The following is a 15042-nucleotide window of genomic DNA, read 5'->3' on the forward strand; positions in this document are numbered from 1 at the left end:
GTTGTCCTGGAGAGCTTGCAGAGCACTGGGGAAAGGCATGCAGAGAATTCCCTGCTAGCACCTTCTCTGTGCCTGGGAAGCAGAAGTGTTCACATTGCTTCGCAGAATCGCTTTTGTGCAGAAAACACTAACACTTGTTCAGAATGAAAGAAAGCACAGAGCCCCAGATTTGCTGTTGCCCTGGAGAGCTTGCAGAGCACTGGGGAAAGGCAGGCAGAGAATTCCCTGCTAGCACCTTCTCTGTGTCTGGGAAGCAGAAGTGTTCACATTGCTTCGCAGAATCGCTTTTCTGCAGAAAACACTAACACTTGTTCAGAACGAAAGAAAGCACAGAGCCCCAGATTTTCTGTTGTCCTGGAGAGCTTGCAGAGCACTGGGGAAAGGCAGGCAGAGAATTCCCTGCTAGCACCTTCTCTGTGCCTGGGAAGCAGAAGTGTTCACATTGCTTCGCAGAATCGCTTTTGTGCAGAAAACAGTAACACTTGTTCAGAACAAAAGAAAGAACAGAGCCCCAGATATGCTGTTGTCCTGGAGAGCTTGCAGAGCACTGGGGAAAGGCAGGCAGAGAATTCCCTGCTAGCACCTTCTCTGTGCCTGGGAAGCAGAAGTGTTCACATTGCTTCGCAGAATCGCTTTTGTGCAGAAAACACTAACACTTGTTCAGAACAAAATAAAGCACAGAGCCCCAGATTTGATGTTGTCCTGGAGAGCTTGCAGAGCACTGGGGAAAGGCAGGCAGAGAATTCCCTGCTAGCACCTTCTCTGTGCCTGGGAAGCAGAAGTGTTCACATTGCTTCGCAGAATCGCTTTTGTGCAGAAAACACTAACACTTGTTCAGAACAAAAGAAAGCACAGAGCCCCAGATTTGCTGTTGTTCTGGAGAGCATGCAGAGCACTGGGGAAAGGCAGGCAGGGAATTCCCTGCTAGCACCTTCTCTGTGCCTGCGAAGCAGAAGTGTTCACATTGCTTCGCAGAATTGCTTTTGTGCAGAAAACACTAACACCTGTTCAGAACGAAAGAAAGCACAGAGCCCCAGATTTTCTGTTCTCCTGGAGAGCTTGCAGAGCACTGGGGAAAGGCAGGCAGAGAATTCCCTGCTAGCACCTTCTCTGTGCCTGGGAAGCAGAAGTGTTCACATTGCTTCGCAGAATCGCTTTTGTGCAGAAAACACTAACACTTGTTCAGAACAAAATAAAGCACAGAGCCCCAGATTTGATGTTGTCCTGGAGAGCTTGCAGAGCACTGGGGAAAGGCAGGCAGAGAATTCCCTGCTAGCACCTTCTCTGTGTCTGGGAAGCAGAAGTGTTCACATTGCTTCGCAGAATCGCTTTTCTGCAGAAAACACTAACACTTGTTCAGAACAAAAGAAAGCACAGAGCCCCAGATTTTCTGTTGTCCTGGAGAGCTTGCAGAGCACTGGGGAAAGGCAGGCAGAGAATTCCCTGCTAGCACCTTCTCTGTGCCTGGGAAGCAGAAGTGTTCACATTGCTTCGCAGAATTGCTTTTGTGCAGAAAACACTAACACCTGTTCAGAACGAAATAAAGCACAGAGCCCCAGATTTGCTGTTGTCCTGGAGAGCTTGCAGAGCACTGGGGAAAGGCAGGCAGAGAATTCCCTGCTAGCACCTTCTCTGTGCCTGGGAAGCAGAAGTGTTCACATTGCTTCGCAGAATCGCTTTTGTGCAGAAACAGTAACACTTGTTCAGAACAAAAGAAAGAACAGAGACGCAGATTTGCTGTTGTCCTGGAGAGCTTGCAGAGCACTGGGGAAAGGCAGGCAGAGAATTCCCTGCTAGCAACTTCTCTGTGTCTGGGAAGCAGAAGTGTTCACATTGCTTCGCAGAATCGCTTTTCTGCAGAAAACACTAACACTTGTTCAGAACGAAAGAAAGCACAGAGCCCCACATTTTATGTTGTCCTGGAGAGCTTGCAGAGCACTGGGGAAAGGCAGGCAGAGAATTCCCTGCTAGCACCTTCTCTGGGCCTGGGAAGCAGAAGTGTTCACATTGCTTCGCAAAATCGCTTTTCTGCAGAAAACACTAACACTTGTTCAGAACAAAATATAGCACAGAGCCCCAGATTTGCTGTTGCCCTGGAGAGCTTGCAGAGCACTGGGGAAAGGCAGGCAGAGAATTCCCTGCTAGCACCTTCTCTGTGTCTGGGAAGCAGAAGTGTTCACATTGCTTCGCAGAATCGCTTTTCTGCAGAAAACACTAACACTTGTTCAGAAGGAAAGAAAGCACAGAGCCCCAGATTTTATGTTGTCCTGGAGAGCTTGCAGAGCACTGGGGAAAGGCAGGCAGAGAATTCCCTGCTAGCACCTTCTCTGTGCCTGGGAAGCAGAAGTGTTCACATTGCTTCGCAGAATCGCTTTTGTGCAGAAAACAGTAACACTTGTTCAGAACAAAAGAAAGAACAGAGCCCCAGATTTGCTGTTGTCCTGGAGAGCTTGCAGAGCAGTGGGGAAAGGCAGGCAGAGAATTCCCTGCTAGCACCTTCTCTGTGCCTGGGAAGCAGAAGTGTTCACATTGCTTCGCAGAATCGCTTTTGTGCAGAAAACCCTAACACTTGTTCAGAACAAAATAAAGCACAGAGCCCCAGATTTGATGTTGTCCTGGAGAGCTTGCAGAGCACTGGGGAAAGGCAGGCAGAGAATTCCCTGCTAGCAACTTCTCTGTGTCTGGGAAGCAGAAGTGTTCACATTGCTTTGCAGAATCGCTTTTCTGCAGAAAACACTAACACTTGTTCAGAACGAAAGAAAGCACAGAGCCCCAGATTTTATGTTGTCCTGGAGAGCTTGCAGAGCACTGGGGAAAGGCATGCAGAGAATTCCCTGCTAGCACCTTCTCTGTGCCTGGGAAGCAGAAGTGTTCACATTGCTTCGCAGAATCGCTTTTGTGCAGAAAACACTAACACTTGTTCAGAATGAAAGAAAGCACAGAGCCCCAGATTTGCTGTTGCCCTGGAGAACTTGCAGAGCACTGGGGAAAGGCAGGCAGAGAATTCCCTGCTAGCACCTTCTCTGTGTCTGGGAAGCAGAAGTGTTCACATTGCTTCGCAGAATCGCTTTTCTGCAGAAAACACTAACACTTGTTCAGAACGAAAGAAAGCACAGAGCCCCAGATTTTCTGTTGTCCTGGAGAGCTTGCAGAGCACTGGGGAAAGGCAGGCAGAGAATTCCCTGCTAGCACCTTCTCTGTGCCTGGGAAGCAGAAGTGTTCACATTGCTTCGCAGAATCGCTTTTGTGCAGAAAACAGTAACACTTGTTCAGAACAAAAGAAAGAACAGAGCCCCAGATATGCTGTTGTCCTGGAGAGCTTGCAGAGCACTGGGGAAAGGCAGGCAGAGAATTCCCTGCTAGCACCTTCTCTGTGCCTGGGAAGCAGAAGTGTTCACATTGCTTCGCAGAATCGCTTTTGTGCAGAAAACACTAACACTTGTTCAGAACAAAATAAAGCACAGAGCCCCAGATTTGATGTTGTCCTGGAGAGCTTGCAGAGCACTGGGGAAAGGCAGGCAGAGAATTCCCTGCTAGCACCTTCTCTGTGCCTGGGAAGCAGAAGTGTTCACATTGCTTCGCAGAATCGCTTTTGTGCAGAAAACACTAACACTTGTTCAGAACAAAAGAAAGCACAGAGCCCCAGATTTTCTGTTGCCCTGGAGAGCATGCAGAGCACTGGGGAAAGGCAGGCAGGGAATTCCCTGCTAGCACCTTCTCTGTGCCTGGGAAGCAGAAGTGTTCACATTGCTTCGCAGAATCGCTTTTGTGCAGAAAACAGTAACACCTGTTCAGAACGAAAGAAAGCACAGAGCCCCAGATTTTCTGTTCTCCTGGAGAGCTTGCAGAGCACTGGGGAAAGGCAGGCAGAGAATTCCCTGCTAGCACCTTCTCTGTGCCTGGGAAGCAGAAGTGTTCACATTGCTTCGCAGAATCGCTTTTGTGCAGAAAACACTAACACTTGTTCAGAACAAAATAAAGAACAGAGCCCCAGATTTGATGTTGTCCTGGAGAGCTTGCAGAGCACTGGGGAAAGGCAGGCAGAGAATTCCCTGCTAGCACCTTCTCTGTGCCTGGGAAGCAGAAGTGTTCACATTGCTTCGCAGAATCGCTTTTGTGCAGAAAACAGTAACACTTGTTCAGAACAAAAGAAAGAACAGAGCCCCAGATATGCTGTTGTCCTGGAGAGCTTGCAGAGCACTGGGGAAAGGCAGGCAGAGAATTCCCTGCTAGCACCTTCTCTGTGCCTGGGAAGCAGAAGTGTTCACATTGCTTCGCAGAATCGCTTTTGTGCAGAAAACACTAACACTTGTTCAGAACAAAATAAAGCACAGAGCCCCAGATTTGATGTTGTCCTGGAGAGCTTGCAGAGCACTGGGGAAAGGCAGGCAGAGAATTCCCTGCTAGCACCTTCTCTGTGCCTGGGAAGCAGAAGTGTTCACATTGCTTCGCAGAATCGCTTTTGTGCAGAAAACACTAACACTTGTTCAGAACAAAAGAAAGCACAGAGCCCCAGATTTTCTGTTGCCCTGGAGAGCATGCAGAGCACTGGGGAAAGGCAGGCAGGGAATTCCCTGCTAGCACCTTCTCTGTGCCTGGGAAGCAGAAGTGTTCACATTGCTTCGCAGAATCGCTTTTGTGCAGAAAACAGTAACACCTGTTCAGAACGAAAGAAAGCACAGAGCCCCAGATTTTCTGTTCTCCTGGAGAGCTTGCAGAGCACTGGGGAAAGGCAGGCAGAGAATTCCCTGCTAGCACCTTCTCTGTGCCTGGGAAGCAGAAGTGTTCACATTGCTTCGCAGAATCGCTTTTGTGCAGAAAACACTAACACTTGTTCAGAACAAAATAAAGAACAGAGCCCCAGATTTGATGTTGTCCTGGAGAGCTTGCAGAGCACTGGGGAAAGGCAGGCAGAGAATTCCCTGCTAGCACCTTCTCTGTGCCTGCGAAGCAGAAGTGTTCACATTGCTTCGCAGAATCGCTTTTGTGCAGAAAACACTAACACTTGTTCAGAACAAAAGAAAGCACAGAGCCCCAGATTTGCTGTTGTCCTGGAGAGCTTGCAGAGCACTGGGGAAAGGCAGGCAGAGAATTCCCTGCTAGCACCTTCTCTGTGTCTGGGAAGCAGAAGTGTTCACATTGCTTCGCAGAATCGCTTTTGTGCAGAAACAGTAACACTTGTTCAGAACAAAAGAAAGAACAGAGACGCAGATTTGATGTTGTCCTGGAGAGCTTGCAGAGCACTGGGGAAAGGCAGGCAGAGAATTCCCTGCTAGCACCTTCTCTGTGTCTGGGAAGCAGAAGTGTTCACATTGCTTCGCAGAATCGCTTTTGTGCAGAAAACACTAACACTTGTTCAGAACGAAAGAAAGCACAGAGCCCCAGATTTTATGTTGTCCTGGAGAGCTTGCAGAGCACTGGGGAAAGGCAGGCAGAGAATTCCCTGCTAGCACCTTCTCTGTGCCTGGGAAGCAGAAGTGTTCACATTGCTTCGCAGAATCGCTTTTGTGCAGAAAACACTAACACTTGTTCAGAATGAAAGAAAGCACAGAGCCCCAGATTTGCTGTTGCACTGGAGAGCTTGCAGAGCACTGGGAAAAGGCAGGCAGAGAATTCCCTGCTAGCACCTTCTCTGTGTCTGGGAAGCAGAAGTGTTCACATTGCTTCGCAGAATCGCTTTTGTGCAGAAAACACTAACACTTGTTCAGAACAAAAGAAAGCACAGAGCCCCAGATTTGCTGTTGTCCTGGAGAGCTTGCAGAGCACTGGGGAAAGGCAGGCAGAGAATTCCCTGCTAGCACCTTCTCTGTGCCTGGGAAGCAGAAGTGTTCACATTGCTTCGCAGAATCGCTTTTGTGCAGAAAACAGTAACACTTGTTCAGAACAAAATAAAGCACCGAGCCCCAGATTTGAAGTTGCCGTCGAGAGCTTGCAGAGCACTGGGGAAAGGCAGGCAGAGAATTCCCTGCTAGCACCTTCTCTGTGTCTGGGAAGCAGAAGTGTTCACATTGCTTCGCAGAATCGCTTTTCTGCAGAAAACACTAACACTTGTTCAGAACGAAAGAAAGCACAGAGCCCCAGATTTTATGTTGTCCTGGAGAGCTTGCAGAGCACTGGGGAAAGGCAGGCAGAGAATTCCCTGCTAGCACCTTCTCTGTGCCTGCGAAGCAGAAGTGTTCACATTGCTTCGCAGAATCGCTTTTGTGCAGAAAACAGTAACACTTGTTCAGAACAAAAGAAAGAACAGAGCCCCAGATTTGCTGTTGTCCTGGAGAGCTTGCAGAGCACTGGGGAAAGGCAGGCAGAGAAGTCCCTGCTAGCACCTTCTCTGTGCCTGCGAAGCAGAAGTGTTCACATTGCTTCGCAGAATCGCTTTTGTGCAGAAAACACTAACACTTGTTCAGAACAAAAGAAAGAACAGAGACGCAGATTTGATGTTGTCCTGGAGAGCTTGCAGAGCACTGGGGAAAGGCAGGCAGAGAATTCCCTGCTAGCACCTTCTCTGTGCCTGCGAAGCAGAAGTGTTCACATTGCTTCGCAGAATCGCTTTTGTGCAGAAAACAGTAACACTTGTTCAGAACAAAAGAAAGCACAGAGCCCCAGATTTGATGTTGTCCTGGAGAGCTTGCAGAGCACTGGGGAAAGGCAGGCAGAGAATTCCCTGCTAGCACCTTCTCTGTGTCTGGGAAGCAGAAGTGTTCACATTGCTTCGCAGAATCGCTTTTGTGCAGAAAACAGTAACACTTGTTCAGAACAAAAGAAAGAACAGAGCCCCAGATTTGCTGTTGTCCTGGAGAGCTTGCAGAGCACTGGGGAAAGGCAGGCAGAGAATTCCCTGCTAGCAACTTCTCTGTGCCTGGGAAGCAGAAGTGTTCACATTGCTTCGCAGAATCGCTTTTGTGTAGAAAACACTAACACTTGTTCAGAACGAAAGAAAGCACAGAGCCCCAGATTTGCTGTTGTCCTGGAGAGCTTGCAGAGCACTGGGGAAAGGCAGGCAGAGAATTCCCTGCTAGCACCTTCTCTGTGCCTGGGAAGCAGAAGTGTTCCCATTGCTTCGCAGAATCGCTTTTGTGCAAAAAACACTAAAAATTTTCAGAACGAAAGAAAGCACAGAGCCCCACATTTTATGTTGTCCTGGAGAGCTTGCAGAGCACTGGGGAAAGGCAGGCAGAGAATTCCCTGCTAGCACCTTCTCTGTGTCTGGGAAGCAGAAGTGTTCACATTGCTTCGCAAAATCGCTTTTGTGCAGAAAACACTAACACTTGTTCAGAACTTAATAAAGCACAGAGCCCCAGATTTGCTGTTGTCCTGGAGAGCTTGCAGAGCACTGGGGAAAGGCAGGCAGAGAATTCCCTGCTAGCACCTTCTCTGTGTCTGCACAGCAGAAGTGTTCACATTGCTTCGCAGAATCGCTTTCCTGTAGAAAACAATAACACTTGTTCAGAACAAAATAAAGCACAGAGCCCCAGATTTTATGTTGTCCTGGAGAGCTTGCAGAGCACTGGGGAAAGTCAGGCAGAGAATTCCCTGCTAGCACGTTCTCTGTGCCTGGGAAGCAGAAGTGTTCACATTGCTTCGCAGAATCGCTTTTGTGAATAAAACACAAACACTTGTTCAGAACAAAATAAAGCACCGAGCCCCAGATTTGCTGTTGTCCTGGAGAGCTTGCAGAGCACTGGGGAAAGGCAGGCAGAGAATTCCCTGCTAGCACCTTCTCTGTGCCTGGGAAGCAGAAGTGTTCACATTGCTTCGCAGAATCGCTTTTGTGCAGAAAACAGTAACACTTGTTCAGAACAAAAGAAAGCACAGAGCCCCAGATTTGATGTTGTCCTGGAGAGCTTGCAGAGCACTGGGGACAGGCAGGCAGAGAATTCCCTGCTAGCACCTTCTCTGTGCCTGGGAAGCAGAAGTGTTCACATTGCTTCGCAGAATCGCTTTTCTGTAGAAAACACTAACACTTCTTCAGAACAAAATAAAGCACCGAGCCCCAGATTTGCTGTTGTCCTGGAGAGCTTGCAGAGCACTGGGGAAAGGCAGGCAGAGAATTCCCTGCTAGCACCTTCTCTGTGCCTGGGAAGCAGAAGTGTTCCCATTGCTTCGCAGAATCGCTTTTGTGCAAAAAACACTAAAAATTTTCAGAACGAAAGAAAGCACAGAGCCCCACATTTTATGTTGTCCTGGAGAGCTTGCAGAGCACTGGGGAAAGGCAGGCAGAGAATTCCCTGCTAGCACCTTCTCTGGGCCTGGGAAGCAGAAGTGTTCACATTGCTTCGCAGAATCGCTTTTGTGCAGAAAACAGTAACACTTGTTCAGAACAAAAGAAAGAACAGAGCCCCAGATTTGCTGTTGTCCTGGAGAGCTTGCAGAGCAGTGGGGAAAGGCAGGCAGAGAATTCCCTGCTAGCACCTTCTCTGTGCCTGGGAAGCAGAAGTGTTCACATTGCTTCGCAGAATCGCTTTTCTGCAGAAAACACTAACACTTGTTCAGAACGAAAGAAAGCACAGAGCCCCAGATTTTATGTTGTCCTGGAGAGCTTGCAGAGCACTGGGGAAAGGCAGGCAGAGAATTCCCTGCTAGCACCTTCTCTGGGCCTGGGAAGCAGAAGTGTTCACATTGCTTCGCAGAATCGCTTTTGTGCAGAAAACCCTAACACTTGTTCAGAACAAAATAAAGCACAGAGCCCCAGATTCTATGTTGTCCTGGAGAGCTTGCAGAGCACTGGGGAAAGGCAGGCAGAGAATTCCCTGCTAGCACCTTCTCTGTGCCTGGGAAGCAGAAGTGTTCACATTGCTTCGCAGAATCGCTTTTGTGCAGAAAACACTAACACTTGTTCAGAACAAAAGAAAGCACAGAGCCCCAGATTTGCTGTTGTCCTGGAGAGCTTGCAGAGCACTGGGGAAAGGCAGGCAGAGAATTCCCTGCTAGCACCTTCTCTGTGCCTGGGAAGCAGAAGTGTTCACATTGCTTCGCAGAATCGCTTTTGTGCAGAAACAGTAACACTTGTTCAGAACAAAAGAAAGAACAGAGACGCAGATTTGATGTTGTCCTGGAGAGCTTGCAGAGCACTGGGGAAAGGCAGGCAGAGAATTCCCTGCTAGCAACTTCTCTGTGTCTGGGAAGCAGAAGTGTTCACATTGCTTCGCAGAATCGCTTTTCTGCAGAAAACACTAACACTTGTTCAGAACGAAAGAAAGCACAGAGCCCCAGATTTTATGTTGTCCTGGAGAGCTTGCAGAGCACTGGGGAAAGGCAGGCAGACAATTCCCTGCTAGCACCTTCTCTGTGCCTGGGAAGCAGAAGTGTTCACATTGCTTCGCAGAATCGCTTTTGTGCAGAAAACACTAACACTTGTTCAGAATGAAAGAAAGCACAGAGCCCCAGATTTGCTGTTGCCCTGGAGAGCTTGCAGAGCACTGGGGAAAGGCAGGCAGAGAATTCCCTGCTAGCACCTTCTCTGTGCCTGCGAAGCAGAAGTGTTCACATTGCTTCGCAGAATCGCTTTTCTGCAGAAAACACTAACACTTCTTCAGAACGAAAGAAAGCACAGAGCCCCAGATTTTATGTTGTCCTGGAGAGCTTGCAGAGCACTGGGGAAAGTCAGGCAGAGAATTCCCTGCTAGCACGTTCTCTGTGCCTGGGAAGCAGAAGTGTTCACATTGCTTCGCAGAATCGCTTTTGTGAATAAAACACAAACACTTGTTCAGAACAAAATAAAGCACCGAGCCCCAGATTTGCTGTTGTCCTGGAGAGCTTGCAGAGCACTGGGGAAAGGCAGGCAGAGAATTCCCTGCTAGCACCTTCTCTGTGCCTGGGAAGCAGAAGTGTTCACATTGCTTCGCAAAATCGCTTTTGTGCAGAAAACACTAACACTTGTTCAGAACTTAATAAAGCACAGAGCCCCAGATTTGCTGTTGTCCTGGAGAGCTTGCAGAGCACTGGGGAAAGGCAGGCAGAGAATTCCCTGCTAGCACCTTCTCTGTGTCTGCACAGCAGAAGTGTTCACATTGCTTCGCAGAATCGCTTTCCTGTAGAAAACAATAACACTTGTTCAGAACAAAATAAAGCACAGAGCCCCAGATTTTATGTTGTCCTGGAGAGCTTGCAGAGCACTGGGGAAAGTCAGGCAGAGAATTCCCTGCTAGCACGTTCTCTGTGCCTGGGAAGCAGAAGTGTTCACATTGCTTCGCAGAATCGCTTTTGTGAATAAAACACAAACACTTGTTCAGAACAAAATAAAGCACCGAGCCCCAGATTTGCTGTTGTCCTGGAGAGCTTGCAGAGCACTGGGGAAAGGCAGGCAGAGAATTCCCTGCTAGCACCTTCTCTGTGCCTGGGAAGCAGAAGTGTTCACATTGCTTCGCAGAATCGCTTTTGTGCAGAAAACAGTAACACTTGTTCAGAATGAAAGAAAGCACAGAGCCCCAGATTTGATGTTGTCCTGGAGAGCTTGCAGAGCACTGGGGACAGGCAGGCAGAGAATTCCCTGCTAGCACCTTCTCTGTGCCTGGGAAGCAGAAGTGTTCACATTGCTTCGCAGAATCGCTTTTCTGTAGAAAACACTAACACTTCTTCAGAACAAAATAAAGCACCGAGCCCCAGATTTGCTGTTGTCCTGGAGAGCTTGCAGAGCACTGGGGAAAGGCAGGCAGAGAATTCCCTGCTAGCACCTTCTCTGTGCCTGGGAAGCAGAAGTGTTCCCATTGCTTCGCAGAATCGCTTTTGTGCAAAAAACACTAAAAATTTTCAGAACGAAAGAAAGCACAGAGCCCCACATTTTATGTTGTCCTGGAGAGCTTGCAGAGCACTGGGGAAAGGCAGGCAGAGAATTCCCTGCTAGCACCTTCTCTGGGCCTGGGAAGCAGAAGTGTTCACATTGCTTCGCAGAATCGCTTTTGTGCAGAAAACAGTAACACTTGTTCAGAACAAAAGAAAGAACAGAGCCCCAGATTTGCTGTTGTCCTGGAGAGCTTGCAGAGCAGTGGGGAAAGGCAGGCAGAGAATTCCCTGCTAGCACCTTCTCTGTGCCTGGGAAGCAGAAGTGTTCACATTGCTTCGCAGAATCGCTTTTCTGCAGAAAACACTAACACTTGTTCAGAACGAAAGAAAGCACAGAGCCCCAGATTTTATGTTGTCCTGGAGAGCTTGCAGAGCACTGGGGAAAGGCAGGCAGAGAATTCCCTGCTAGCACCTTCTCTGGGCCTGGGAAGCAGAAGTGTTCACATTGCTTCGCAGAATCGCTTTTGTGCAGAAAACCCTAACACTTGTTCAGAACAAAAGAAAGCACAGAGCCCCAGATTTTCTGTTGCCCTGGAGAGCATGCAGAGCACTGGGGAAAGGCAGGCAGGGAATTCCCTGCTAGCACCTTCTCTGTGCCTGGGAAGCAGAAGTGTTCACATTGCTTTGCAGAATCGCTTTTGTGGAGAAAACACTAACACCTGTTCAGAACGAAAGAAAGCACAGAGCCCCAGATTTTCTGTTCTCCTGGAGAGCTTGCAGAGCACTGGGGAAAGGCAGGCAGAGAATTCCCTGCTAGCACCTTCTCTGTGCCTGGGAAGCAGAAGTGTTCACATTGCTTCGCAGAATCGCTTTTGTGCAGAAAACAGTAACACTTGTTCAGAACAAAAGAAAGCACAGAGCCCCAGATTTGCTGTTGTCCTGGAGAGCTTGCAGAGCACTGGGGAAAGGCAGGCAGAGAATTCCCTGCTAGCACCTTCTCTGTGCCTGGGAAGCAGAAGTGTTCACATTGCTTCGCAGAATCGCTTTTGTGCAGAAAACACTAACACTTGTTCAGAACAAAATAAAGCACAGAGCCCCAGATTCTATGTTGTCCTGGAGAGCTTGCAGAGCACTGGGGAAAGGCAGGCAGAGAATTCCCTGCTAGCACCTTCTCTGTGCCTGGGAAGCAGAAGTGTTCACATTGCTTCGCAGAATCGCTTTTGTGCAGAAAACACTAACACTTGTTCAGAACAAAAGAAAGCACAGAGCCCCAGATTTGCTGTTGTCCTGGAGAGCTTGCAGAGCACTGGGGAAAGGCAGGCAGAGAATTCCCTGCTAGCACCTTCTCTGTGCCTGGGAAGCAGAAGTGTTCACATTGCTTCGCAGAATCGCTTTTGTGCAGAAACAGTAACACTTGTTCAGAACAAAAGAAAGAACAGAGACGCAGATTTGATGTTGTCCTGGAGAGCTTGCAGAGCACTGGGGAAAGGCAGGCAGAGAATTCCCTGCTAGCACCTTCTCTGTGCCTGGGAAGCAGAAGTGTTCCCATTGCTTCGCAGAATCGCTTTTGTGCAAAAAACACTAAAAATTTTCAGAACGAAAGAAAGCACAGAGCCCCACATTTTATGTTGTCCTGGAGAGCTTGCAGAGCACTGGGGAAAGGCAGGCAGAGAATTCCCTGCTAGCACCTTCTCTGTGTCTGGGAAGCAGAAGTGTTCACATTGCTTCGCAAAATCGCTTTTGTGCAGAAAACACTAACACTTGTTCAGAACTTAATAAAGCACAGAGCCCCAGATTTGCTGTTGTCCTGGAGAGCTTGCAGAGCACTGGGGAAAGGCAGGCAGAGAATTCCCTGCTAGCACCTTCTCTGTGTCTGCACAGCAGAAGTGTTCACATTGCTTCGCAGAATCGCTTTTGTGAATAAAACACAAACACTTGTTCAGAACAAAATAAAGCACCGAGCCCCAGATTTGCTGTTGTCCTGGAGAGCTTGCAGAGCACTGGGGAAAGGCAGGCAGAGAATTCCCTGCTAGCACCTTCTCTGTGCCTGGGAAGCAGAAGTGTTCACATTGCTTCGCAGAATCGCTTTTGTGCAGAAAACAGTAACACTTGTTCAGAATGAAAGAAAGCACAGAGCCCCAGATTTGATGTTGTCCTGGAGAGCTTGCAGAGCACTGGGGACAGGCAGGCAGAGAATTCCCTGCTAGCACCTTCTCTGTGCCTGGGAAGCAGAAGTGTTCACATTGCTTCGCAGAATCGCTTTTCTGTAGAAAACACTAACACTTCTTCAGAACAAAATAAAGCACCGAGCCCCAGATTTGCTGTTGTCCTGGAGAGCTTGCAGAGCACTGGGGAAAGGCAGGCAGAGAATTCCCTGCTAGCACCTTCTCTGTGCCTGGGAAGCAGAAGTGTTCCCATTGCTTCGCAGAATCGCTTTTGTGCAAAAAACACTAAAAATTTTCAGAACGAAAGAAAGCACAGAGCCCCACATTTTATGTTGTCCTGGAGAGCTTGCAGAGCACTGGGGAAAGGCAGGCAGAGAATTCCCTGCTAGCACCTTCTCTGGGCCTGGGAAGCAGAAGTGTTCACATTGCTTCGCAGAATCGCTTTTGTGCAGAAAACAGTAACACTTGTTCAGAACAAAAGAAAGAACAGAGCCCCAGATTTGCTGTTGTCCTGGAGAGCTTGCAGAGCACTGGGGAAAGGCAGGCAGAGAATTCCCTGCTAGCACCTTCTCTGTGCCTGGGAAGCAGAAGTGTTCACATTGCTTCGCAGAATCGCTTTTCTGCAGAAAACACTAACACTTGTTCAGAACGAAAGAAAGCACAGAGCCCCAGATTTTATGTTGTCCTGGAGAGCTTGCAGAGCACTGGGGAAAGGCAGGCAGAGAATTCCCTGCTAGCACCTTCTCTGTGCCTGGGAAGCAGAAGTGTTCACATTGCTTCGCAGAATCGCTTTTGTGCAGAAAACCCTAACACTTGTTCAGAACAAAAGAAAGCACAGAGCCCCAGATTCTATGTTGTCCTGGAGAGCTTGCAGAGCACTGGGGAAAGGCAGGCAGAGAATTCCCTGCTAGCACCTTCTCTGTGCCTGGGAAGCAGAAGTGTTCACATTGCTTCGCAGAATCGCTTTTGTGCAGAAAACACTAACACTTGTTCAGAACAAAAGAAAGCACAGAGCCCCAGATTTGCTGTTGTCCTGGAGAGCTTGCAGAGCACTGGGGAAAGGCAGGCAGAGAATTCCCTGCTAGCACCTTCTCTGTGCCTGGGAAGCAGAAGTGTTCACATTGCTTCGCAGAATCGCTTTTGTGCAGAAACAGTAACACTTGTTCAGAACAAAAGAAATAACAGAGACGCAGATTTGATGTTGTCCTGGAGAGCTTGCAGAGCACTGGGGAAAGGCAGGCAGAGAATTCCCTGCTAGCAACTTCTCTGTGTCTGGGAAGCAGAAGTGTTCACATTGCTTCGCAGAATCGCTTTTCTGCAGAAAACACTAACACTTGTTCAGAACGAAAGAAAGCACAGAGCCCCAGATTTTATGTTGTCCTGGAGAGCTTGCAGAGCACTGGGGAAAGGCAGGCAGACAATTCCCTGCTAGCACCTTCTCTGTGCCTGGGAAGCAGAAGTGTTCACATTGCTTCGCAGAATCGCTTTTGTGCAGAAAACACTAACACTTGTTCAGAACAAAAGAAAGCACAGAGCCCCAGATTTTCTGTTGCCCTGGAGAGCATGCAGAGCACTGGGGAAAGGCAGGCAGGGAATTCCCTGCTAGCACCTTCTCTGTGCCTGGGAAGCAGAAGTGTTCACATTGCTTCGCAGAATCGCTTTTGTGCAGAAAACAGTAACACCTGTTCAGAACGAAAGAAAGCACAGAGCCCCAGATTTTCTGTTCTCCTGGAGAGCTTGCAGAGCACTGGGGAAAGGCAGGCAGAGAATTCCCTGCTAGCACCTTCTCTGTGCCTGGGAAGCAGAAGTGTTCACATTGCTTCGCAGAATCGCTTTTGTGCAGAAAACACTAACACTTGTTCAGAACAAAATAAAGAACAGAGCCCCAGATTTGATGTTGTCCTGGAGAGCTTGCAGAGCACTGGGGAAAGGCAGGCAGAGAATTCCCTGCTAGCACCTTCTCTGTGCCTGGGAAGCAGAAGTGTTCACATTGCTTCGCAGAATCGCTTTTGTGCAGAAAACAGTAACACTTGTTCAGAACAAAAGAAAGAACAGAGCCCCAGATATGCTGTTGTCCTGGAGAGCTTGCAGAGCACTGGGGAAAGGCAGGCAGAGAATTCCCTGCTAGCACCTTCTCTGTGCCTGGGAAGCAGAAGTG

This window comes from Strix aluco, chromosome 15 (assembly GCF_031877795.1).
Source record: "Strix aluco isolate bStrAlu1 chromosome 15, bStrAlu1.hap1, whole genome shotgun sequence".
NCBI lineage: Eukaryota > Metazoa > Chordata > Aves > Strigiformes > Strigidae > Strix > Strix aluco.